Source organism: Ursus americanus, chromosome 1, assembly GCF_024610735.1.
Source record: "Ursus americanus isolate L20-20 chromosome 1, mUrsAme1.1.p, whole genome shotgun sequence".
In the NCBI taxonomy this organism is placed as follows: Eukaryota; Metazoa; Chordata; class Mammalia; order Carnivora; family Ursidae; genus Ursus; species Ursus americanus.
The window spans coordinates 38,967,980-38,994,429 of NC_142127.1; the positions used below are offsets into that span (position 1 = coordinate 38,967,980).

General features: G+C 34.2%; 1 protein-coding gene across 18 annotated transcripts in view; it reads right to left on the bottom strand.

Annotated features, from left to right (window-relative positions):
• BAZ2B (bromodomain adjacent to zinc finger domain 2B) overlaps window positions 1-26,450 on the bottom strand; it is a 290,562-nt gene that overhangs the window by 152,893 nt on the left and 111,219 nt on the right. The window lies entirely within an intron of this gene.

The following is a 26,450-nucleotide window of genomic DNA, read 5'->3' on the forward strand; positions in this document are numbered from 1 at the left end:
CAATTACTAGTAACGAAATTGAATCCATATTCAAAAACTATTTAACACACGGAAGTCCAGGACCAGATAAATTCACTGGTGAATTCTACCAAACATTCAAAGAAGAATTAATACCAATACTTCTCAAACTCTTCCACACAGAAGAGGAGGGAACTCTTCCACAAAGCAGAGGAGGAGGAATCCTTCCAAACACTTTTTAGGAGGCCAAGATTACCCTGACAAAAAACCAGACAAAGATGCCACAAGAAAAGAAAATCACAGGCCAATATCCCTGATGAGCACAGATGCAAAAATCCTCAACCAAATATTAGCAAACCAAATCCAACAACACATTAAAAGCATAATACACCATTATCAAATGTGATTTACTCCAGAGATGCAAGGCTGGTTCAACATCTACAAATCAGTAAATGCAATATACCTACTAACAAAATGAAGGATAAAAATCATATGATCATCTCAACAGATGTGGAAAGAGCATTTGACAAAATTCAAAATCCATTTATGATAAAAAAAAAAAAAAACCTCCTAACAAAGCAAGTATAGAGGTAATGTACTTCAACATAACAAAGGTCATATATGACAAGCCCACAGCTTAACATCATACTCAATGATAAAATGCCAGAAGTTTTTCCTCTAAGATCAGGAACACAACAAGGATGCCTACTCTCCCCACTTTTATTCAGCATAATATTGAAAGTCCTACCCAAGTCAATTAGGCAAGACAAAGAAGTAAAAGACATCCAAACTGGAAAGGATAAAGTAAAACTGTTTGCAGATGACATGATTTTATATATAGAAAACTTTCAAGACTTCATCAAAAACTGTTAGAACTAATAAATGAATTCAGTAAACTTGCAGCATACAAAAATTAATACATAAAAATCTGCTGTGTTGCTAATACTAATAACAAACTATTAGAAAGAGAAAATAAGAAAATAATCCCATTTACAACTGCATCAAAAAGAATAAAATACCTAGGAATAAATTTAATCAAGAAGGTGAAAAATCAGTATATTGAAAACCACAAGACATTAATGAAAGAAACTGAAGAAGATACAAATAAATGGAAAGATATTCTGTGCTCACAGACTGGAAGAATTAATATTGTTAAAATATCTATATTACCCAAAGCAATCAACAGATTCAGTACAATCCCTATCAAAATTCCTACGGCATTTTTCATAGAAATAAAAACAAACCATCCTAAAATTTAGATAGAACCACAATAGACCCTGAATAGCCAAAGCAAACTTGAAAAAGAAAAATAAAGCTGGAGGAATCATGCTCTCTGATTTCAAACTCTATTACAAAGCCAAGATAAATAAAACAGCATGGTATTTGCATAAAAACAGACATACAGATCAGCAGAATAGAAGAGAAAGCTCAGAAATAAATCCGTGAATACATGGTTAAATAATTTATGACAAAGGAGGCAAGAATATACAATGGGGAAAGGGCAGGCTCTTCAATAAAAGGTGTCAGGAAAATAAGAGCCACATGCAAAAGAGTGAAACTGGACCATTATCTTACCATACATAAAATTACATACAAAAAATTAACTCAGAATGGATTAAAAACTTGAACTTAAAACCTGAATCCATAAAAGTCCTAGAAGAAAACATAGATAAGCTCCTTGATATAGGTCTTGGCAATGATTTTTTGAATCTGACATCAAAGATAAAAGCAACAAAAACAAAAATAAACAAGTGGGACTACATCAAACTAAAAAACTCCCAAACAGCAAAGGAAACCATCAGTAAAATAAAAAGGCAACCTACTGAATGGAAGAAAATATCTGCTAATCATATATCTGATAAAGGGCTAATACACAAATTATATAAAAAATTCATATGACTCAATAGCAAAAAACAAAAACAAAAACCCAAAACAATCCAATTAAAAACTAGCAGAAGATATGAACACACATTTTCCCAAAGAAAACATAGAGATGGCCAATGGGTACATGAAAAGATACTCAACATCATTAATCATCAGGTTAATGCAAATCAATACCACAATGACATACCACCATATCACAGGAAATAACAAGTGTTGGTGAAGATATGGAGAAAAGAGAACCCTGTGTACTTTTGGTGGGGATATAAATTGGTGTGAAACAGTATGAAGTTTCCTTGAAAACATTTAAAATGGAACTACCATATGATCCATCAACTCCACTTCTGGGTATTTAACCGAAGGAAACAAAAACTGTAACTCAAAAGGATATGTGCACCACCATGTTCAATGCATCATTATTTACAACAGCCAAAATATGGAAACAACCTAAGTGCCCACTGTTGATGAATGGATAAAGAGACTGTGGTATACATTTAAAAAAATAAAATCTTGCCATTTGCAATGACATGAATTGACCTTAAGGGCATTATGCTAAGTGTAGTAAGTAAGAAAGAAAAGGACAAATACTGTACGATCTCTGTTACATGTGGAATCTAAAAATTTAGAAAGAAAAAAAAAAAAAAAGAAAACCAAGCTCATAGATACAGAGAACAGTTGGTGGTTGCCAGAGGCAGGAGGTAAGAGGGTGGGAAAAATGGGCGAAGGAGGTCGAAAGGTTTAAAAAAAAAAAAAAAAATGGGGGAGGGGGTCAGACATAATAAGGGGTCAAGAACATATAATTGTGGGGAGTGAGAATGGAGACTGTAGCCTCATGAGGGCAAGCCTCAGCAGAGTTCTGCACTTATGAGTGTATGAAGTTAGGTCACAGGACCCTGGAATATAGAAAAAATACATTTTTAAAAAATTATATTTCATTCTTTAAAAACAAAGGTCATGTCAATGCTTTCAACTTAAATTTAGGATTATAGGATTTTTATTGTACCATATCAATTTTTACATCTGCAGTTCTTGCTTTTCACTTGCCAAAAAAATCTCAGTTCCTGTATCAGATATCAGTTCTTGACACTTTCAGTCCTCAACACAGAATTACTTGTTTATGACACAATACACAACCAATAGAATAAGAATCTCAGAGCAACAATACACCAACACAAGAACATAGTTACTGAAAACAATCCTTTTGGTCTTTAGCATGTAGTCCACTAAGGATATACAGTCAAATTATAATATTTTAAAAGTCTCTTTAAATAGTTCTTCCCTGTATGGTTACACTTTCAGCTAGATTTAAAAAAAAAAATCAAGTCTTTTCATTACATTTCATTCCAATTTTTAAGGATAGCATCCAACTAGACGGCAAGCAATTTAGATGAACCAAAGACCAATGTATCAAAAGCAATGTCTAAATCTGCACAGTATGATAAGAGTAGCCATTAACCAACAACATGAGGATAATTACATTTAATTAAAACTATATAAAATTTAAAAGCACAGTAGCCATGTTTCAAGTCAATATCGATACTGTGATAGCTGTTAACCACTTGAAACATGGCTAGCGTGACTTTTAAATTTTATTTTGGTTCATCAAAATTGCTTGTTGTCTAGTTGGATACTATCCTTAAAAACTGGAATGAAATGTAATAATACTCTTCCCTCAGACACTGAAATTTTCTTGCTTAGCGAGGTAGTCTGCTTCATATTGAGTAACTTCAGCTGTTAAAACTGTTAAAGCATGAGTTGGCATGTTTAGGGCAGATACTACCCTATTAAAGCTTTTTGAGGAAGGCTGGCAAGCAAGAAGTTATCTGGGACAGCAGCTACCTTCACGAAGAAATTGAAACTATTATCATGCTATCATGATTGCTTCACAGAGTATATTTGCCGTTACCAAAATTCTGGAGATATCATTAAAATCACTTGTAGATTATTTAAGGTAGTTTACCTATTTGGAAACTCTTCACTTAAAAGTTGCACCATTCACTTAGGAGGTAATCTCCAATAACTCTATCATTATAACTTGTATTTCTTAACATTTCCAACAAAATATTCCTAGTACAAGTTGAAAGTTTTGTCTTATTTACAATACTGTAGGGTTCAGTTACTATTGACAGAAGAGGCCATATACATACTTGTTATATGTTCTCAATGCATTTAGTTAGACAGAATTTAAGAGAAAAAAAAAGGCGGCTTCACAGAACAGGCGTAGATACAGGATTTCTTTGTGTGGGTTTCCCCTTGCCCCTCTACTGATGCTGACAACACTCTGTACAAGTAGGGTCTTTCTAAAGTTGAAAAAGAAGCTAAAGCTTTGTATCCCAATGCCCTTTTATACTAGAACTTACATCAGAATTCCAGAGGAACCCACTACTCCAGTGAGAGAATCAAAGCTAAAAAATACACAGAAAACACTGGCTTTAAACCCTAAAATTTTAGGCCATTTCTAAGATTTTGAATTCTTTAGTCCCAGCTGCAGAAAAATTGTCAAAACTGTTACCCATTTATTAGAAGGTCATGAAATCCACAAATCAATGACATAAAATGAAATATTCTGGGGCACCTGGGTTACTCAGCTGGTTAACCATCTGCCTTTGGCTCAGGTCATGACCCCTGGTATCAAGCCGCACTGGGCTCCATGCTCAGTGGGGAGCCTGCTTCTCCCTCTCCCTCTGCTGCTGCTCTGCGTACTTGTGATCTGTCTCTCTCTCTCTCTCTCTCTCAAAAATAAATAAAATTGTTTTAACAAATGAAATATTCTGAGAATTTTTGCATTCATGTTCATCAGGGATATTATGGTCTATAATTCTCTTTTTTAGTGGGGTCTTTGTCTGATTTTGGAAAAAATGAAATATTCTAGATCATTATAAAAAAAAGCTTGAGAAACACTGATCTATTTGGTCTCCCAACAATGTATGTCTTTTATGGCGAAGCACAGAAGGATTTCATAATCCCTAATCATACTACCTGTTATACTGGAATAATTACTACGACTACTACTAGTAGTACTACTACTACTACACACACACACACACCTCAAAGTTGTGTGTGTGTATGTGTGTGGGTGGGTGTGTGGTGTGTGTGGGTGCATGTGTGCATGTGTGTATACTACCACATTAGCAGAATCCATGCTTTCTCTATACAGTCCATTAAAGTAAGAGTGGTTGTACAAAATTCTTAGATTTCCTCAAGGACTCAGGGACCTATATTCGTAACTTCCCAGTGTATGACAAAGTAATATGGGACATTATATTAGCTGGGCACTTGGGATGGCGCCTAAATGCCAGAGTCTTCTACTTTGCATACTCAGCTAATTAAAGATAGATCAAAGTTCTTTCACTCGATGCTATAAGGACACCAATTATACAAAGTTTAACTGTGTATGGAAACATGTTCAACCTTCAAAAGACATTTATTTCTTTATCTTTTTAAAAGATTTTTTATTTTATTTATTTATGTGAGAGAAAGAGAGCAGGGAAAGGGGCGGGGGGGGGGGGAGACAAGCAGATTCCATGCTGAGCACAGAGCCCAACGCAGGACCTGATCTCATGACCCTGAGATCATGACCTGAGCCAAAATCAAGAGTCAGATGCTTAACCAACTGCACCACGCACCCCAGAAGACATTATTAAACCATGAAGCATGCTAGGTGTTTGGGATATAATGAATAAGTCAATTAAGTTAAATAGTCTACCTCAAGGGTTTGTAGTCTAGTAGACTGGAGCAATGATGAAAACCTGATCAAAGTTGAGTAAAACAGATTTTTCTTTTCAAAAAACTGAGTTAAGTAACAGTCATGGTGATACCAGGTATTGAAAGACAGCATAGATTTAGGAAATGGGATGGCCTTTTGGGGAGCCATATATGTAAATGAGCAAACAGAAAAGTAGGAAAATAAGTTGGATCTGCATTGGAAAGATATTACATTTATTCTTTATTTTGTTAATGATTAGGGATATCTACATTAAAAGTTACACATTTTCTCATAGTCAAAAAATATAAAAATATTTAGTATGAAAAAGTAAATTGCTTCTGAAAATAAATTCCCATCTTAGAATCTATGTACAGATTTGTAATTGTTTTATAATACATAGGGTATTACATAATTTTAATTATTCTTTAATGATTACATTTATGATTTATCTATAGTTGTAAATCGTAGTATCTATAGAGACAATATGATAGTATCTTATACTGCAGTAAAGTGGGAGAAACAGAAATGAGTGTCTAAAACCATATATATTTTAACTGAAGAAGAAATACTTTTTAAAAATTAATACTATTAAAGTTAAAGAGAATGAGAAATTTGAGAATTCTGATAAATTTCAAGGAAAAATTATTATACATGAAGGATTTATTCTCTCTGCCTCCTGTATTGAAATAGTTTGTCTATTACTAATTCATTTAACAATTATTATTGATTATCTACAACAAAATTAGATAACAGTTTACTTGTTAGAATATATAGAAAAGTCCCTGTCTTTGCCTTATAGAAGTTCATCATCTAATAATTCTCATTTTAAAATTTTTTCTCAATTTTTTTCATTTCATACTATTCTCACCCCAATTTAACCCAAATCTAAATTACTACAAATTTTCAAGATTTTTTTCTAGCAAATAAAAATGTATATGCTCACTTTATTAAATTCAGAAATATTTTTAGAACACAGGAGAAAATTTTTTAAGAAATCCACCTCCTCACATGTGACACATAATGTCTAAGTCTTAAACCTGTATTGGGCAGTAGGGTATGTCTTATTATTCTTGTTTTCTTTTAACCCTGAAATAACTGAAGATTTTTATCTAATCTCTCCTCATCTTTAGGACCAGACAGAGAGAGGAGAAGTAGAGTGAAAGAAGAGCTAAGGGGTTAAGGTGAGAAGAGGTGGAGAGAGAGACTAAGATTTTGAAGAGATACAGCATCACTGGTAGAGTAGGCTACCAGGAAGAAATAACATTTTGCCTTGAAATAATTTTTAAATGATGACAGTTTTCATGAAAGATTCCAACCTTCACCTCCATCCAGGAAGTAGGAGGTCCATGCCCCATTGTGTTTTTCCTGTGCTTCACCCATTCTTCCTCTATATAAACCGCTTAATTCACCAGATAGGACTTCTTGCTACTGATGTAGTCCTTGACTCTCAACAACGGGCCTCATTACCCCACTCCTCTGGTCAAAGCTGTCTGAAGCAGAAATGACCTTGAGGAGACAATGGCTCGCTAGAAATCTATGACATGTGTTAGCTGCCTTAAAGGACGCTACGATCTCATCAAGATTATCTCTGACATAGACATTTTAACTAATCAAAACAGAGGAAGTTGTTACTGAGTGGGAGATCATAAAGACCTAAGAACATACAAGCTAAAGAAAAGTGGGTTGGCAAAAATGTTGGAAAAGCAGATGTACAGAGAAGCTGAATAGTCCTGACAGAAAAAATGAAAGTATTACCAATCTCAGGCTCTTTTCTTTAGACCTGCCTTTTTCATTTTTCCGTATTAGCTAAAACTCTCTAGCCTTCCAAATACTCATTCTTCTAATGAGTTTTAGTGGGTCATTGTTACTTGTAACCAAAAGACACTAGTAGAAAACTTCCTAACAAATGTCATGTTTAGTCTTGTCTTTTCTCATCCTTGCTCATGCTATTTGAACTACCGAGATATATTCTGTTTTTCCCTTCCAACAGTCCATATACTATCTTCCTTCAAATATAGTCCCAAGAGTCACTTTATCCATAAAACTATCTCTGACTAACCCTGGGCCACAACTTCCCATCTTTGAACTATAAAGTACTTCAGCTTCTACCCAGGAAGCTGCTAATTATATTGACTTTTTACTGCTCTATATTTATTTTATAAATTCACTGCATCATTCAAAACATAGGCAGTATGTCTGTCGAGTCTTAGTTTGTGAACCAGTAAAATGGGATTAATTATACCTACTTCAAAGAGCTATTGTAAAGAGAGGGCCTAGCACACTTCCTGATAAGTATGTTGTCCTTATATGTCTGGCCAAAATTCAGAAGAAAATATCTTTATTTTCTTCAAACTAAATATACAAGAACGGGAAAAATCTCATTAAAACTTAATACCATTTCTTTCATAAATTAAATGTGAACAAAAATTAGTAACAAATGTCAAGAGCATTTTCACTTCTAAGCAGATTTCTTTCATTGGTAAACATGAACAGATGTTGAAATATATTAGGCTATCCCCTGTCAACACACCCCTCAAAACAGTGTTATCATTACTTTAGCTATGGATAATAGTATAATTTAAAGTTTTGTTTTTAGGTAACAGTGACATTTTCAGCTTAGTTTCTTTTTTTTTTTTAAGATTTTTTATTTTTAAGTAATTGCTACACCTAACGTGGGGCTCAAACTCACAACCCCCAGATCAACAGTTGCATCCTCTACTGACTGAGCCAGCCAAGCATCCCTCAGCTTAGTTTTTGGATAACCAAAATAAAACTGCTTTTTCCTGAGAGTACATAATTTTATAATATTCATTATTCAAAAGAATCTATTTTGTTCAAACTATAACTCCCTTTCTCAGTAATTCAGGAATCAAGTTTTCTCCTTTATGATTATTGATAATCCCCACAGATTCACAAGTTGTTATAATAATTCCCTTCACCATTCTCTTAACTGTAAAATTTAGTCAAATTATGTACTTACATCCTTTCAGATAGGTCTCTTCCATCTTCCTCTTAATTTTTTATTATTTTCTGAATTGCATATTTTGTCCATTTCATACTATACCAACAGCCCCCAAGTATTAGTATAGTACTCCCTAGTTTTTATTTGGAAGAATAAAGACACTCCATAACACTGCTCAAAGAGAATTTAACTGCCTACCTTTATAATAGAAGGACCTAGGTATATATCCCAAACATGTCTCAACACGACCTGCACTAAATACATGAAAATACTTAAGAGTTAAATATAGTGATATAACTAATACAACTATGAGCCAATTTTTTTTAGTATTTCTACAGAGTAAAAACAAGTGTCAACTTGATAACAAAATCATTCTAAAAATGAGCAATGAAATGATAAAATTAAGTATCCTTTTGAAATAGCTTACTGATTACTAAAATAAATGCAGTCTAATGATAGAACCATAAATACTTATTTGGACTACAAAACCATGCTTAAAGTGGGTATCTAAATATTCCATTTCAAATGTTCAAAAGTTAAGAATACTTGGATTTCCACAAAAGACCCTGAGTTGCTAAAGCAACTCAAAAAACAGAACTGGAGGCATCATGATTCCGGATTTCAAGCTATATTACCGGGCTATAGTCATCAAGATAGTATGGTACTGGCACAAAAACAGAAACATAGATGAATGGAACAGAATAGGAAACCCAGAAATGGACCCACAACTATAAGGTCAACTGATCTTCAACAAAGCAGGAAAGAATACCCAATAGAAAAAAGACAGTCTCTTCAACAAATGGTGTCGGGAAAATTGGACAGCTACATGCAGAAGAATGAAACTGGGCCACTTTTTTACACCGTACACAAAAATAGATGAAAGACCTAAATGTGGGACAGGAAACCTTTAAAATCCTAGAGGAGAACACAGGCAGAAACCTCTTTGACCTCAGTCGTAGCAACTTCTTACTAGATGTGTCACCAGAGGCAAGGTAAACAAAAGCAAACATGAACTGTTGGGGCTTCATCAAGATAAAAAGCTTCTGCACAGCAAGGGAAACAATCAACAAAACTAAAAGGCAGTCTATGGAATGGGAGAAGGTATTTGCAAATGACGTATCTGATAAAGGGTTAGTTTCCAAAATCTATAAAGAACTTACCAAAGTCAACACCCAAAAAGGAAATAATCTGGTTAAGAAATGGACAGAAGAGATGAATAGACACTTTTCAAAAAAGATTTTCAGATGGCTAACAAACATGAAAAGATGCTCAACATCACTTATCATCAGGGAAGTACAAACCAAAACCACCTCACACCTGTCAGAATGGCTAAAATTAACAACACAAGAAACAACAGGTGTTGGTGAGGATGAGGAGAAAAGGGAACACTCTTGCACTGTTGGTGGGAATGCAAACTGATGCAGCCACTCTAGAGAACAGTATGAAGTTTCCTCAAAAGTTAAAAATAGAACTACCCTATAAACCAGCAATTGCACTAACAGGTATTTACCCAAAGGATACAAAATTATAGATTTGAAGAGGTATATCCACCCCGATGTTTACACAGCATTATCAACAATAGCCAAACTATGGAGAGAGCCCGTATGTCTATCAACTGATGAATAGGTAAAGAAGATGTGGATGTGTATGTATATATACAGTGGAATACTACTCAGCCATCAAAAAATGAAATCTTGCCATTTGCAACAACATAGTTGGAGCCAGAATATATTATGCTAAGTGAAATAAGTCAGTCAGAGAAAGACAAATACCATATGACCTCACTCATATGTGGAATTCAAGAAAGAAAACAGATGAACGTATGGGAAGAAGGAAAAGAAAAAAAAGAGAGAGGGAAACAAATCATAAGGCACTCTCAACTATAAAGAACAAACTGAGGGTTGATGGAGGGAAGTGGGTGGGGTGATGGGTATTAAAGAGGGCACTTGTGATGAGCACTGGCTGTGGTATGTAAGTTATGAATCACTGAATTCTACTCCAGAAACCAATATTGCACTATATATTAACTAACTAAAATTTAAATTAAAAAAAAAAAAAGAATACTTGGGTTCCTCAAAAGGCTAAACAAGAGTTACCATATGACCCACCAACTCTTTTCCTAAGTATATACCCAAGAAAAATGAAAACATATGTCCACATAAAAACTTCCGTATGAATGTGGAAATAACCCAAATGACTGTCAAATGATAAATAGATAAAAAATAGTATATCCACAATGAAATATTAATTAGCAATAGAAAGGAATGAAATAGTGATACATGCTATAACATGGAAGAACCTTGAAAGCATCATGCTAAGTGAAAGAAACCAGTTACAAATGATCACATACTGCATGATTCTGTTTATATGAAATGTTCAAAGAAGGCAAATCTGTAGAGACAGAAAGTAGATTAGTGTTTGCCTTGGGCTGTAGGAAGGTTGGGGAGACTGGAGAGTCACTGCTAATGAGTACTGAGTTTCTTTTCGGGATGCTAAAAATGTTTTAGTTGATTGTGATAATGTTTGCATGACTCTGTGAATACAGTAAAAACTCAATTGTATACTAAATGGGTGAATTGTATGGTATGTGAATTATATGTCCATAAAGCTGGTATTAGTTAAAAAAAAAAAAAAAGAAAGAAAAGACTATTTGAAGCTCATGTTGATAAGCTGCTATTTGACTTAATGCATTCTCTACTGAAATTTTAAAGTCAGTATTGTCAATTTCAGCCTCTATATCCAAGACTGAATGCAGAATGTTCCTAGAATGACCTTTCATGTGTCAGTTATCAAAGCCTCAAGAACGGACCTGTGTAGTTAATTTTGCATCTGTGTGTATGTGTGTGTTTGTGTACACATGTATATAAACTTGCTAACGCTATATTAATTTGGTTTGGGAACTGAACGGGTTTATCCAAGATTATAAGCTCCTAAGTACTTATCAGACTTGTTCTACAACTTCATTCCAACAGTCATGTGACTAGCTAGATTTTTATAATGGAGGGATTTAATAAACAAATATAAGCCTGAGATTCTAAACCACATAAACTGTTCACTCTCTTCTACTGATTCTGCTTCCTACATATCTTCTCCCTATTCCACTATCATCTTAGTACAATCTTAAATCAATTCTTACTGAAAATACTGCAAGAGCCTTCTCTAAGAGGTCTATTTCTCTTTTCCCCAATCCTCCTCCACATAGCTATAGTAATCCTACTACAAAAACAGTAATCGCTTTAATACAAAAATCTGATCCTGCCACTTCCCTACTTAAAATTCTTTCAGTATCTCTGCATCTTATGTATGATAATATTTATCACCAATTGTCAATTTAAAAAATGAAAAAGAAACTTAAGACATAGGAAAAAACATCTATTTCTTATAAATTTTTTAATGTAGAAATAACTTTAAGTCTTCATAAATACGTGTGTCAATAACTAAACAAAGTGCTTATCCATTTTCAATCTAAAGTGGAAAAATGTTATCCAGCAAGGCCTACACATTTACTTTAAACTACCACTCCAAATTCAATAACAAATATTAAGAACCTATAAGAGGGACAGTTAGACATATACTTGTCAATCATGATCCTGATTTTGAACCCACTCTCCTTTTCTATTCAATTCTACTCTGGCTCTCTCACTTCTATCAACTTTTCACTCTCCCTCATTTTTTTGATTTGATGGTTCCATTTATTGTTTGTGTAAGACCCTGGATGCCCTTGATATCTATTTTAATGCCCTAAACTAATTCCAATGTTTCTGGCTACTCTGTGGGACAGTTCCCATATCCTTGTTAAAGTTAGTACAAAATAGTCTTTATCCTGCACTCCAAGTCTTTGATCAGTTAACCCAATCCCACTACCATTATAGTAGAAAAAAGTTACTTCATCCTTACATAGAAGCAGCCCGTGTTGTAAGTATGAATACCAACTTATTCAATCTGATCTTTCTTGGTCTTCTGTAACTCTATACTTAGAAGCAAAAGTTTTATCATTGTTTATGCTTTCTTATCCATCTAAAAAACTGTAATTATTTTAGCTGATTATAGATCTTCTCAATAAATAGCAGAAAGGTGTAACAGTAACATATATAATAACCAACCACATCTCATCTTCACATCCCCAAATAAAAGAGCAAACTAACAAGGAAGAGCACTTGGAGTAAGGAGGTCTGGCTTCCAGTTCCAGCTATGGTACTAATTAATAGCATCTGACACTGGGCAATTTAATTTAGCATCTCTAACTATAGTTTTCCCATATGCTTGGGACTCTACTTTTGAAAATACATTGGTAATGCTTTTTTAAAACATTCTCCTGCAAGTTTAGTTCAGAATGGTCAAATGTCCTAACACTGCCTTCTTCATGAGGCCTTTCCTGGCCACTTTATTTAAAAATCACCACCACATCACCAATACCACTTCTCCTTAGCACTTATTACAATGTAAAATATATTTAATCCATCTAAAATATACCATCTACTCTATATTTTATTTTTCTATTTATTGTCTGACTCCCCATAAGACTGCTTACTATATAATGTTCACTACGGTATCTTCAAAGTCCTAGAACAGTCCTAGCACTTAGAATATGCTCAATGAATATTTGTTGAATGAATAAATGAACAGATACCTAAAAAGATTGACAAATTTGGGACCTATTTAATTCCAAAAAGTCATGAACCTTAGAGAGTAAATCAGAAAATCTCTTCAAAAAGCTTTTACAAACTAGTTAAGTAAATTGAATAAAATAAACCAATGTTTTATACTTTACTTTAACTTCTTCTAAATATACTATGAACTTGATAATAAAAGCAAAAGCATTACTCTTGATTAGTACATTTATTCTATCATTCAAAAAACCTAACTTGTAAAGTTCAAAGTACAGATTCTTCTGTTGGTACTCAGGCCTCTTCATTTTTTTAAAAAGACTTTATTCATTTGAGAGAGAGAGAGAGAGAGAGAGCACAAACAGGGGAAGAGGCAGAGGGAGGGGGAGAAGCAGACTCCCTGCTGGGCCAGGAGTCTGATGTGGGGCTTGATCGCAGGACCTGGAGATCACGACCTGAGTCAAAGGTAGAGACTTAACCATCTGAGCCACCCAGGTGTCCCTTCTTTTCATTTTAATAAACTGTTGAACCCTAAAAATTTAACTTGCCATTCTAGTGATCTATTTGTGCCAATCAACTCTTTTACATTATTTACATCAAACTTCTCAAATTCATTACAGGAAAGGAGTTAGGATTCCTAGTTCCCCGGTGTTAGCTAATTTCATTTTACTTAAAACATAGCAAGAGCCTGAGGTCTGTTCAGTCACACTCGGTTTATGAGTCTCATATTGAACATCTCTCTCTTAAGACATATATTAGAGTCCCACTGAAGACAGATAAATGAGATTCCATTCTGCTTACACAGCAAAATAATTTTTATATAAATATGAAATATTATCCACTAATACATAAAAGTAAAGGTCCAGAACATTACTCTAGGAAAGTTTCACATGAATTAATTTGGTTCTTCTATGTAATCTGTACATGTAGCATAAAATTTAAACAAAGATGCAGAGAACAATTATGTTTTAAAATCCGCCTTAGTAAATAGAACTTGATTAACAAAGCTACATGTTTACTATATAATCACAATCAATTCACTTTGAATATTGATGGACAGGAATAACATTATGAAAATGACTTAAACAATATCCTCAGATAAAAGTAGTAAGCTGACTACAAATGGAAGTACTCATCCACTTCAAGAAAATTTGACCAATAAAAATCTTGTTAAAACCTAGTGAAACAAGTGTATGATTTATTTCACAATAGAAAAGAATTCCAGTACAGTGCCTTTACTTATTAGGTTTTCAAATATTTACTATTAAATGAATTCTTTGTTACTTAAGAGTTTTACCTAGACTTCCTTTAATGCAATGGTTCTCAACCCTGGCTATGTATTATAAACACCTGGGGATCTTAAAAATATTTATACTTATGTCAAGGCCCAACTTCAGACCAGTTATATCAGGGTCTCTAGGGATGGGGGCTATGCATTAACAGTTCTGGAATACTCTAGGAGATTTTAATGGGCAACCAGAGTTGAAATCCATTGCTACAGTGCTTTAAAAAGCTTCAGTTCAACATTGCTAAATTCTATCAATTTTGAGTTTCAAATGAAAATAATAATCAACTAGTGCTCACTAGTATATAATATAAAGGATGTCAAAATGAAAAGAAAAAAAAGGTCTGCTAGACTGAGGTGGGAGAAGGGATTAAGACAAGCACAAGAGGAGTAGGAAAGCACATAGACAGCATAGATGAGAAGATCCCATGAGAGAATGGGAAAAAAAACAGAATTAATCTTAAGGTCCAAAACCTAGGTGGGAAAATTAATAAAACACAGAGACAAATTCATACAAATAATAGCAGATAAATGTAAAGAGAGCTTCTACACACTAGAACTGATAACCAACAACTTGAAAAACAATTGTTAATGAAGGATCTGAATAGGTTACATGTGCATAAGCTAACTGTATATTACGGACTGTCTATCTTGCATCCGAGTGAGCATTCAAGGTGGTTGGTAACAAGGGCAAGTGTAAGAACTCTCAGTCATCCTCCTGTCTTAACAAGGACAGAGAAATCTGAACCAAAGATCTCTACTTCCCAAGAGTCTTCTGTCGCTTCCCAAAGAACTTTTATAAGGGCTGCTGTAAGTAGATTGTTTAAACCAAGGTTTACATATACAGTAGGCATGCTGAAAGGAAGAGGGGATAAAAGGACTGCCACACCTCCAAAAAAGTTTCTACAAGGACATGTGACTACTTGGGTAAGGCTCTCCAGCCAGCCATGAATCCCTTACCAGGTAAAATGGTCTATCACTTCTTGAGGCTCTACATTACTAAGGGTCGAAATGGACTCGGTACTCTCAATTATTTATCTTTGACCCCAAAAGGAGGGAGCCAGCATGATGAGAGCAGAAGCGGACATGGCGATGGAACCTATCGTCCCAGCTATTCAGGATATTTGAACTGTAATATGCCGCACTGGATAACTGAATACCCACAGAGCTCAGCTTCAGTATCATGTCTAAGGAATGATTAATAAAATAAACAGATTAGAATAAACTGATCCTACTTAGGAAATAAAGACTTTAGAAAAGCTTTCGGAGAGGAATGATGTAGATTTCTATTCACTATTATTAGATGAAAAAATCTCCTGGTACGTGGGCAATAATTCCACAAAATAAAACTAAGTAGGCCTGGTTGAAGAAACACCCAAACACTGAAGAATACTTTTAATACTTTGGCTGCAGCTTAGAAAAGAGGGCCTGCCTTTCAGGAACTATAGATCTATTATAATACAAGGCCAGAAAGGAAAACATCATTACCACCAATGTCTTGCTCTCCTTTTCCGAATTTTTGACATCCTGAATATTTTCCTTTTGTGGTCAAAGATAAATAATTGAGAGTACTGAGTCCATTTCCACCCTCAATAAGTTGCTTCCTAGGGTATAAGGAAGATAAGAAAAAGAAAAGGAAAAAATAATGAGGTAGGTGAAAGAATCTAACAATTAAGAAAAAATATCCAAAGAGCTAAGAGTCCAACAATTGGCACTATTAGTAGGAATGACAAATAATCCATCATTCACACACAAGCTTCCTGCTCAATATCAGGTGTAATACCTTGCAGGACAAGCCAACAGAGAAGTAGTGGTGTCCATAATAAGGTAACTAAACTATGGTAATAAAAATTAAAGATTCATGAGGCTCTCAAATAGAGTTTCAAATAATAAGAAAAGAGGACCTTCTGAAAGATGGTAAATGGCCATCAAAGAAAATCTGGATGGCAGCAAAGGAGATCTTGATGTTCGCAAGGACAAAGAAAAAAAAAAAAAAAAGAGAGAGAGAGAGAGAGATTTGCTTCCAAAATGTAGCCTGATATATTGAAGAAATCCAAAACCTGGAGAAATCTTCTAGGAAATCTACAGACAATTTATTAGGCAACAGATCAATGCTGACTCAGTAACTAAATTCACTACAATAGAGTAAGGAGGTTAAAGAAATTCTGGACATTCTTAGAAGATAAAAAGGAAGACCTGGGAAGAACAATAGGCAAACAAAGACACACGTCCACATCTGGTGGTATTCTTGAAAAGGCCAGTGTTGGCACAAACACACCTTAAACACCACTCAATCCAGTATATCAGTATACTAAGATACCAGGAATCAAATTAGATCTAGGATTCACTTATGCTTCCTACCATGTGATAACGTAATCTTCTAAATTGAATAATAAAATAATTAAAAGAAGAAAAAGGAGAAGGGACAAAAGATAACAATTAGTTATACTAAAGGTACAAATACTTTTATTTATTTTTTAAGGGATTTTTTTTTATTTTATTTATTTATTTATTTATTTATTTATTTATTTATTTATTTATATTATTTGTCAGAGAGAGAGAGCGAGCACAAGCAGGGGGAGCGGCAGGCAGAGAGAGAAGCAGACTCTCCACTGAACAAGGAGACTGGTGTGGGACTCACGATCTGAGCCAAAGGCAGGCGCTTAACTGACTGAGCCACCCAGGTGTCCCTAAAGGTACAAATACTTTTAAAGAAACTTAAGGGGAGCCTGGGTGGCTCAGTCAGTTAAGCATCTGCCTTCGGCTCAGGTCATGATCCCAGGGTCTTGAGATCCAGCCCCATATATGGGCTCCCTGCTCACTGGGGAGTCTTCCTCTCCCTCTCCCTTTGCCCCTCCCCCTGGTTTGTGCTCTTCCTCTCTCTAAGAAAATCTTAAAAAAAAAAAAAAAACTTAAGACTTTGAAAAAGTGAGGTTCAAAAGGGGCCATATGGTTTCTAACTGGAAGTAGAGGGATTTTGAAATAGAAATAATAGCAAGATACATTTGATTTCTACTATGGATGATTACACAGCCTAAAAAAATACATTCCAATCACTAGTTTCAGCAGATACCTTGACATGAAAGCTGACTTTGGTATTTTTTTTTACCCTCTTTAAATGTTTTTAAATTTTTGTTTTATTGCGGTAAGAATACTTCATATGAAATCCACCTTCCTTTTTTTTTTTTTTAATTAAGGAGGCTCCACGTCCAATATGGGGCTTGAACTCATGACCCTGAGATCAAGAGTCGCCTGCTCTACAGACTGAGCCAGCCAGGCACCCCTGAAATCTGCCTTCTTAACAAATTTCTTAAGTGTACCCTACATTACTGTTGACCATCAGTATGGTATTGTACAGCAGATCTCTAGAGCTTATTCATCTTGCTTAACTGAAACTTTACACCCATTGATTAGTAGCTTCCCTTTTCTTCTTCCTGCTACCTCCTGGCAACAATCATTCCACTCTTTGATTCTATAAATCTGACTACTTTAGATACCTTATTTAAGTGGGATCTTGCAGCATTTGTTTGTGACTTACTTCACTTAGCATAATGTTCTCAAGTTTCATCTATGTTGTCATATACGGCAGAATTTCCTTCCTTTTAAGGCTGAACCATATTCTTTCATAGTCATATAACTATTTTCTTTATCCATTTATCGGCTGATGAATATTTAGGATGTTTCCACATCTTGGTTATTGTGAGTAGTGTCTAAGGAACCATAGAAGCAGTAATATGTCTTCAAGACCCTGATTTGAATCCTTTTGGATAAATACCCAGAAGTGAGATTGCTGGAGCATATGGTAATTCTATTTTTAATTTCTTGAGGAACCTTTACACTATTTTACATAGTGGCTGTATCATTTTACATTCCTACAGTGTGCAAGAGTTCCAAATTCCTCATATCTTAGCAAACACTTGTCTTCCTTTTTATAATAGACATCCTGAAAGGTGTGGAGTGCTATCTTTTTGTGGCTTTGGTTTGCATTTCTCTGATTAGTGATGCTGAGCATCTTTTTATGTAAGTTTTGGCTGTTTGCATGTCTTGTTTGGAGTAATGTCTGTTCAAGTCCTTAGTCCATTTTTAAATCAGGTTATTAGTTATTAGTTTCTTACTATTGAATTATAAGAGTTCCTTATGCAGTTGACCATTGAACAACATGGGAGTTAGGGGCACAGATCCCCCATGCAGTCAAAAATCTGTGTATAACTTTTGACTCCCCCAAAACTTAACTACTAATAGCCTACTGTTGACCAAAAGTCCTACCAATAATATAGCTGATTAACAGACATTTTGTACATTATATGTATTATATACTGTAGTCTTAAAGAAAATATTAGGAAGAAAACATACATTCACAATGCTGCACTGTATTTATTGAAAAAAAATCCATGTGTAAATTGACCCACACACTTCAAACTTATGTTGTTCAAGGGTCAGCTACATATTTTAAAATTAACCTGTTATCAGATATGTGGTTTGCAAGTATTTTCTCCCATTCCATATATTGCCTTTTCACTCTGCTGTTCCCTTTGCTGTGCAGAAGAGTCTTAGCTTGATGTAGTCTTACTCATTTTTGTTTTTGTTGCCTACGCTTTTGGTGACTTATCTGTAATAATCATTGCCACGATCAATGTCATGAAGTTTTTCCCCTAAGTTTTATTCTGGGAGTTTTACAGCCTCAGGTCTTACATTTATGTCTTTAATCCATTTTGGTTGATTCTTGTGTATAGTGTAAAATAAGGGTCCAATTTCATTCTTTTGCATACGGATATGCAGTTTTACCATTACCACTTACTGAACAGACTAGCTTTTCCTTATTGTGTACTCTTGGCACCCTTTTCAAAGAACAGTTGACCATATACGAATGGATTTATTTCTGGACTCTCTACTCTGTTTCATTGGTCTATATGTTTGTCTTTATTCCAGTACTATACTGTTTTGATTACTGTAGCTTTATCCATTCATCTGATATTTTGAAATCAGGAAGTGTTATGCCTCCAGCTTTGTTCTTCTTTCTACAGACTGATTTGGCTATTTGTGATCTTTTAGGGTTCCATATGAATTTTAGAATTGTTTTTTCTATTTCTGTAAAAAATGCCATTGAGATTTTGATAGCGATTACACTGAATCTATAGACCACTTTGAATACTATGGACATTTTAACCATATTGCCTTCTAATCCTCTTCTTTAAATTTTCTGCTTCACTCAGTTTTTGATCCTTTTAAATTCTTTACTTTCTTACCAGCTTAGCAATGTCACAACATTTAAAATATTTTATCTAATTATTTAATTTTCAGTAGCTTATTCAAAGTATTTAAATCAACCACAATTCTATACTCAAGTATATTTTTGGTTTTAACCAAGTGGAAACTTTTTTCTTCAAAAGCTTTCTCCAAGTTTAACCTTTGTTGATGAATTAGAGACCCCATAATCTCAATCTCAGTTCCCACTTATGTGTGGAAAAGACTCAGTAAGTAGGGGTGGGGGAGAGAGAATCTCAAGCAGACTTCCTGCAGAGCCTAGAGCCTGCCCCAGGGCTTGATCTCATGACCCTGAGATCATGACCTGAGCCAAAGTCAAGAGTTGGACCCTTAACTGACTGAGCCCCCCAGGTGTCCCCAAACTGATGAGAAATTTAAAGGAAGCTTCTGATTAGTCTTCCTTTTATTTCCAGAAATTACTTCTCTGATATCTTAAACAATGCTCTTATTAAGGTGACCAATTACACCTGTTATTACTATTCCCATATTGAATCCACAGTGTAATTCACTATTATTTATGTGCTTGTTATATTACATATCCTTCCTAGGGATGTTTGTAATTAGGTCAAAAAGTTTCCTTATTCCATTACTGTGTCCCATCTCCTGGGTTATATGACCTTATCCAGCCAGTGAAATAAGCCTGTCTCTGGCTTAGTGGTCCCTCATTGATCTAAAAAAGATAGGTAAACACTGTTCTGCTAACTCACACTGAATTCCAGAATTTATACTTTTAAGAGTCATCTCAAAAATGTCTACCGAAATGCCACTAGTCTTCTCTCTCAAGACTTAAAAATATAAAATGTTAACATAAATGAAATAAATTAATATAAAATGACTAAAAAAGGTGTATTAGGAGTACTTTCCAGTTAGATATAAGTAAGAGTGATTTTACTTTATAATGTGAAAAAGGTAACTAAAAAATCTGAACATTGGGCAGAATTACACTAAAGTTATACTAATTACTTGTGGAAATGGCCATACTTATCCTTTCACAATAGATTCTTAGGAACTGAAAAACAGAAATTTAATGAATATGTTCTATAAAATATTACAGCAAAATTGGAATTACATGCAACCAGAAGGTTTAATTATTTTATTAAAATTAACTTTAAGAGGTGGCTTTTTACACATACATGTTTCCTTTCTCTCTTTTCTTTTTAAGGAAAGTATATGTGGGGTGCCTGGGTGGCTCAGTCCAATAAGCACCTGCCTTTGGCTCAGGTCATGATCTCAGGGTCCTGGGATGGAGCCCCACACTGGGCTCCCTGTTCAGTGGGGAGTCTGCTTCTCCCTCTCCCCTGCAGCTCCCCCTGCTTGTGTTCTCCCTCTCTCCCTCACAAATAAATTAATTAAATCTTAAAAAAAAAAAAAAGGTGTATGTTACATGCTGAAGCCAGTATTCATTCAGTGTCATCTTTTACATACTCTATATATAATAAAGTAAAAGTTAATGCTTGATGTAGTACTGTGGAAAACAGATTGGCAGTTCCTCAAAAAGCTACACATAAAATTACCACATGACCTAGCAATCTCACTCCAAGGCACATACATACACTGAAAAGAATTGAAAGCACTATCTTGAACAGGAATCTCCACATTTAAAAATCCAACAAGAGATGAATGGATAAATGTGATAGACACATACCTACATATATTTGTCATATTTGTGATAGATAGATAGATGATAGATAGATAGATAGATAGATAGATAGATAGATAGATAGATAATGGGATACTACTGAGACTTAAAGAGCAATGAAGTTCCAGTACGTGCTGTAACATAAGATGAAACTTGAAAACATTATACTAATGAAATAAACCTGACACAAAAGGACAATTATGATATGATTTCACTTACAGGAAATATCTAGAATAGACAAACTGATGGGGACAGAAAGTAGATTCAAGTTTACCAAGGGTTGGGGAAAGGAAGGGAATGGAGAATTAGTGCTTAACGGTTAGAGAGTTTCTGTTTGGGGTGATGAAAAGTTTTGGAAATAGAAAGTGGGGACTATTGTACAACATTATAAATGTAATTAATACCAATGAATGGTTAAATGAAGGAGCGCCTGGGTGGCTCAGTCAGTTAAGCAACCAACTCTTCATCTCCCCTCAGGTCATGATCTCAGGGTTGTGAGCTCAAGCCTTGCCTACAGCTCTGGGCTCTGCACTCAGTAGGGAGTCTGCGTGAGATTCTCTCCTTCCCTTTGCCTCCCCCGCCATCATGCCCTGGCACTGCTCTCTCTCTCAAATAATCTTTTTTAAAAAATAGATAAGGGGTGGCTCAGTCAATTAAATGTCTGCTTTTGGTTCAGGTCATGATCCCAGGGTCCTGGGATCAATCCCCACGTCAGGATCCCTGCTCAGTAGGGCGCCTGCTTCTTCCTCTCCCCCTCCCCCTGCTTGTGCTCTCTGTCAAATAAATAAAATCATTAAAAATAAAAAATAAATTAAAAAATAGTTAAAATGGCAACTTTTACATTATATATTTTTCCACAACTTAAAAAACTTAATAATGTGGAATACATTGGATTATATACTTTAAATGGGTGAATTATAAATTGTAGTGTGTGAAATGTTAATAAATGTGTAATGAAAATTAATATTTGAAGTCTTTCTTCAATGCTTGAAGTTCAGATCTCTTTTCCTTTTTCCAGCCTTCCTTGGTCATCCTAGTGACCCTTCTCTTATTCTCAAATCATAATATTTTACTTGTTTATATTACTCAGCAATTAATCTTATCCTCTTTTCGGCATTGCTAGTATTTTTTAATTACTGTTACACATTTAGTCTTTGATTATGCTTTGTTGATAAAACAAGATTAGTTGCTCATATTATCAAATAAAGACCCATATTTAATATTTGTTTGTACTTTGTTTACCAAACAACATTAGTAGCTCAAATTGTCAAAAGAGGACCCAGTAACTCTCTGCCATCTTCAAATCTTCAAAAAATAATTCGATATTACACTTGCACAAATACATAGAGTAAAAACTTCCACAACAAATGTTAAGAGAATGCAGTCTCAAAAAAAATAATCAGAATACTCATTCTCTGGGCACTCTACAATTAACCAAGGATGTAATAGATTTAGTTCAGTATAATTATTAAAAATAGGCAGGATACTTTAACCAGAAAAATTTCTGACTGACCATTTTTCTTTTTCCCCAAATGAATTAAAAGACACTGTCCAAACAAAAAATAAAACAAAATAGGAGGATATACAAACATTTAACATATATACTAGTATTTTTTATGCCTAAATAGATATGTTTAGGATATATACTTCTAATCCTGATGGAATTAACTAAATTATGAGATTATACAAATAATAAAGTTACAACAGCCAACCAAAATTTGTGTTTACTGAAATATCTCATTTAGTAATTATAGTAGTCTTAAAATAAATTATACATATGTATTTGGGGTATAAAATGAAAGAAAAAGAAGACTTTAGAAAAAGAAATAGGAAAGATAAATTTTTTTTGTTCCTTTGAAAAAAATAGCCTAAAAAATTGAGAAGTGTATATAGTGCACTTGGAATAAAGCCATACAGTTATAGAACAGAAATATAAAGACTAGGTAAATTTCCTACTTATGTCCTTAGTACATGCTTAAAATAATCTGTTAGGCTTATAGGCTATTTTAATCCACAGTGGAGTTTTGTTTTGTTTGTTTTTAATTGGTACTTTCAAAAATGTGCAAAATGCTTTTTTAAAAATATTTCTTTCCTGCAGAATGTCTGAATGACCTTCTCTTCAGTGTGTTTTTAAAAACATATCATAAATTATATAAATTATATTTTGATCTAAAGGCAAATATTTAAGTTTTTAAAGCATAGCATCATTACCTCAAAAGTAAATCTGTTTCAATGAACAACTATGTTTCTATTCCCTACTGAAGTAGATTGACTTATATTCACTTTTACAGTGAAAATATCCACTGACATCTCAGGGAAGATTGCTTTTCTAGTCAGAAACACAGCTATTTATTGAAATCACTTCCCCAGAAAACAGCCAATAAAGGGAAAGAAACAAAAATGGGTTTTCATCAGATAAATACATGATTTAAACTCATTCTTTATTAATTAAAAAGTCCTCATGCCCTTAATCTCTGAGGTTTTATAATTTACACGACTCCAACAAGCTCGGATTGTGATTCCCAAGGTCACAGCATATTAGAAAGCGGGATAAAGATGATGATGATAGCAGCTGTAATTTTCTAAGCACGTATTAAGCACTAGGCATGGGGAGAGGGCTAAGAGTGGAGGGATTGTCTATAATAGGTAACTGTACCAAAAGTTGTACAGACATTCAAAAAAACCCCGACAAACGGCTTAACTCTATGATGGAGAATCTATAAGCCTTATGTCCCAAGGGTATCACTATGTTACAATAAGGATAACAAAAAAAGACAACTCCCTGGGACCTTAAACAAAAGTTTAAAGTTTTACAAAGTTTAATATACCATATACTTTTAAAATAATGAGCACAGGCAATAGAATTTAAAGATTTAGATTTGAATACAGACCCATCACTTAATATATCAATGACCTTGGGCAATTAAATGTTCTGAAAATTTATCTAGAATAAATTGCTCTTTGAAATAAACAATTTTATTACTTTTAAAAATACTATAACTTTTAAGACGTTTAGATGTTACTCTGTAGTTTGTAAATACATAAAGTAGAAAATGCTAAGATTCATTTAAGTGTATAAAGAATGCTCTTCAATTTCATCAGAAGGCACCTCTTTGACCAAGTAAGTCCAATTCATTTTTCAGCCTCAATTTAGATGGTATCTCCCCTGGAAAGCCTTCTCACAATCTCTACCTGCATATCTACTAGACACTTAAAAATCTACCACATCCAAAAACAAAGTCCTGATTGCCTATTTCTATCCCAAAGTTGCTCCATCTAAATACCTTCCCTATCTCACAGCCAATGGCAAAACCATCCTTCCCAGTTTCTCAGCCAAAACCTTAGAGTCAATTTGTCTTCTCTTTCTCTCATATCCCACATCCAATTCATCAAAAAGACTTTTTTGGTTGTACCTTAAAAACATCCAGAATTTGACTATCAAACTTCAGTCACTTAGATAACTCTATGAGCCTTCTAACTAGTGGTCAATGCCTCCCTATATAGTCTATTCTCAACACAGCAACAGGAGTGAGCCTTTAAAAGTACAAGCCAGATTTACTGATAGCCCTGCAATGGCTCCTTGAAGTTACTATAGGGGTCTGTAAAGCCCTACATTATCTGACTCTTCCACCCATTACCTGTGTCAATACCTTCTCTATCCTCCCTTCTCCCTCGCTCTGCTCCAATCACACTGGTCTCTGTCCACTACTCTGAACATGCCAGGTATGCTCCTGCCTCAAGCCCTCTGTCTGGAAGGCTCTTCCCAAAGATTTCCACAAAGCTAACCAATCCCTGGGTCTTTGCTCAAGTACCACCTTCTCTATAAATCCTCCCTCAACCTCTGCAAACCATCACCATCATAGCCTTCTTATTCTGCTCAACTTTTTCTATCCTCCATGAAACTTGCCAACTTCAAATGTGCTATATACTTTATTGATCAGGCTTATTGTTTATCTGCATGCCTACTATTCATTCCACAAGAGCAGAGAGCTTTGAAAGTTTTATTTACTGATATATCCCATGTACCTAGAATAACACCAAAAATGCAAATAAATATGTCAATGAAAGAAAACATTAGATACTTCCTGTGTTGCCTTTAACATCCCACACTGACCACTATTGTTTCAGTTATCAACTGTACTAAATAGCTTGTTAATTTTCTGTCTTTTCAACTAAACTGTAAGTTTCTTGAAACAAGGAATTTTATGTTACTTTCCATTAGTAGTGCTGGTACTTCCTTACAGTGCCTGACACCTAGAAAGTACTCTGCATTATTTAATAAATTGATGAATAAAATAAAACTATCTAAATCAAGGTGTAAGCACCTTTATTATCTCCATTTTTATCTTTTGTATTATCTTATTTATTATCTTTATTATTTAATTCTCAGGCCCAAGCACAAAGAACTCTAAAAGGGTAAAGGTAAAAGTTTGTATCTCCTACAAGAGAATTAGCCCAGTGATTGTTATATATTAAGCAGTCAATAATTGACATCTATAAGCTAAAATATTCACTAACCATAATCTTTAGAATCTCCTAAAAAGCACCAATGATTTATATTAAAAACTGTTACCTAAAATAATTTTGATAACCATTTTGCAAAAGAAGGTACCTTACCTCTCTCAATAAAAGTAAAATCATATTTACTTTATTCCAGAATATTTTTAAGTATTTCTAGATGTCAGGTTTTAAAACTATCTTTGGTAACTGCCTTCAATGTTTAATAATTTCATAATATGTTTTCTTTTATATAGCCAGGATACCTAATACTAGAGTTTAAAAATCAAACATCTTACTATTTAGATGAACTACACTTATAGGCCTTTAATATATACACACATTCCTCCCTCTGCTCTGAATAATCATATTTCCAGAAATAAGACTTCTGTGAAAAAGATTCAAGTACATTTGTGACTCTTTACTAAATCACCTCCAAGCTTTTCACTTTTCATTTCAGTCATGTATCCAACAATAAGTATTATCTTTTTGTAATGTTATATTAAGAACTAAGCAAAACTAACAATTCTGTACAAATTAAAAGGCCAATTATATAGTGTTCATTTTAAACCCTATTTTCTCTTATTTTATTTTATTTATTTTTTATTTTTTTTCTCTTATTTTAGAATAAAAATAATTTTTCTATTGTT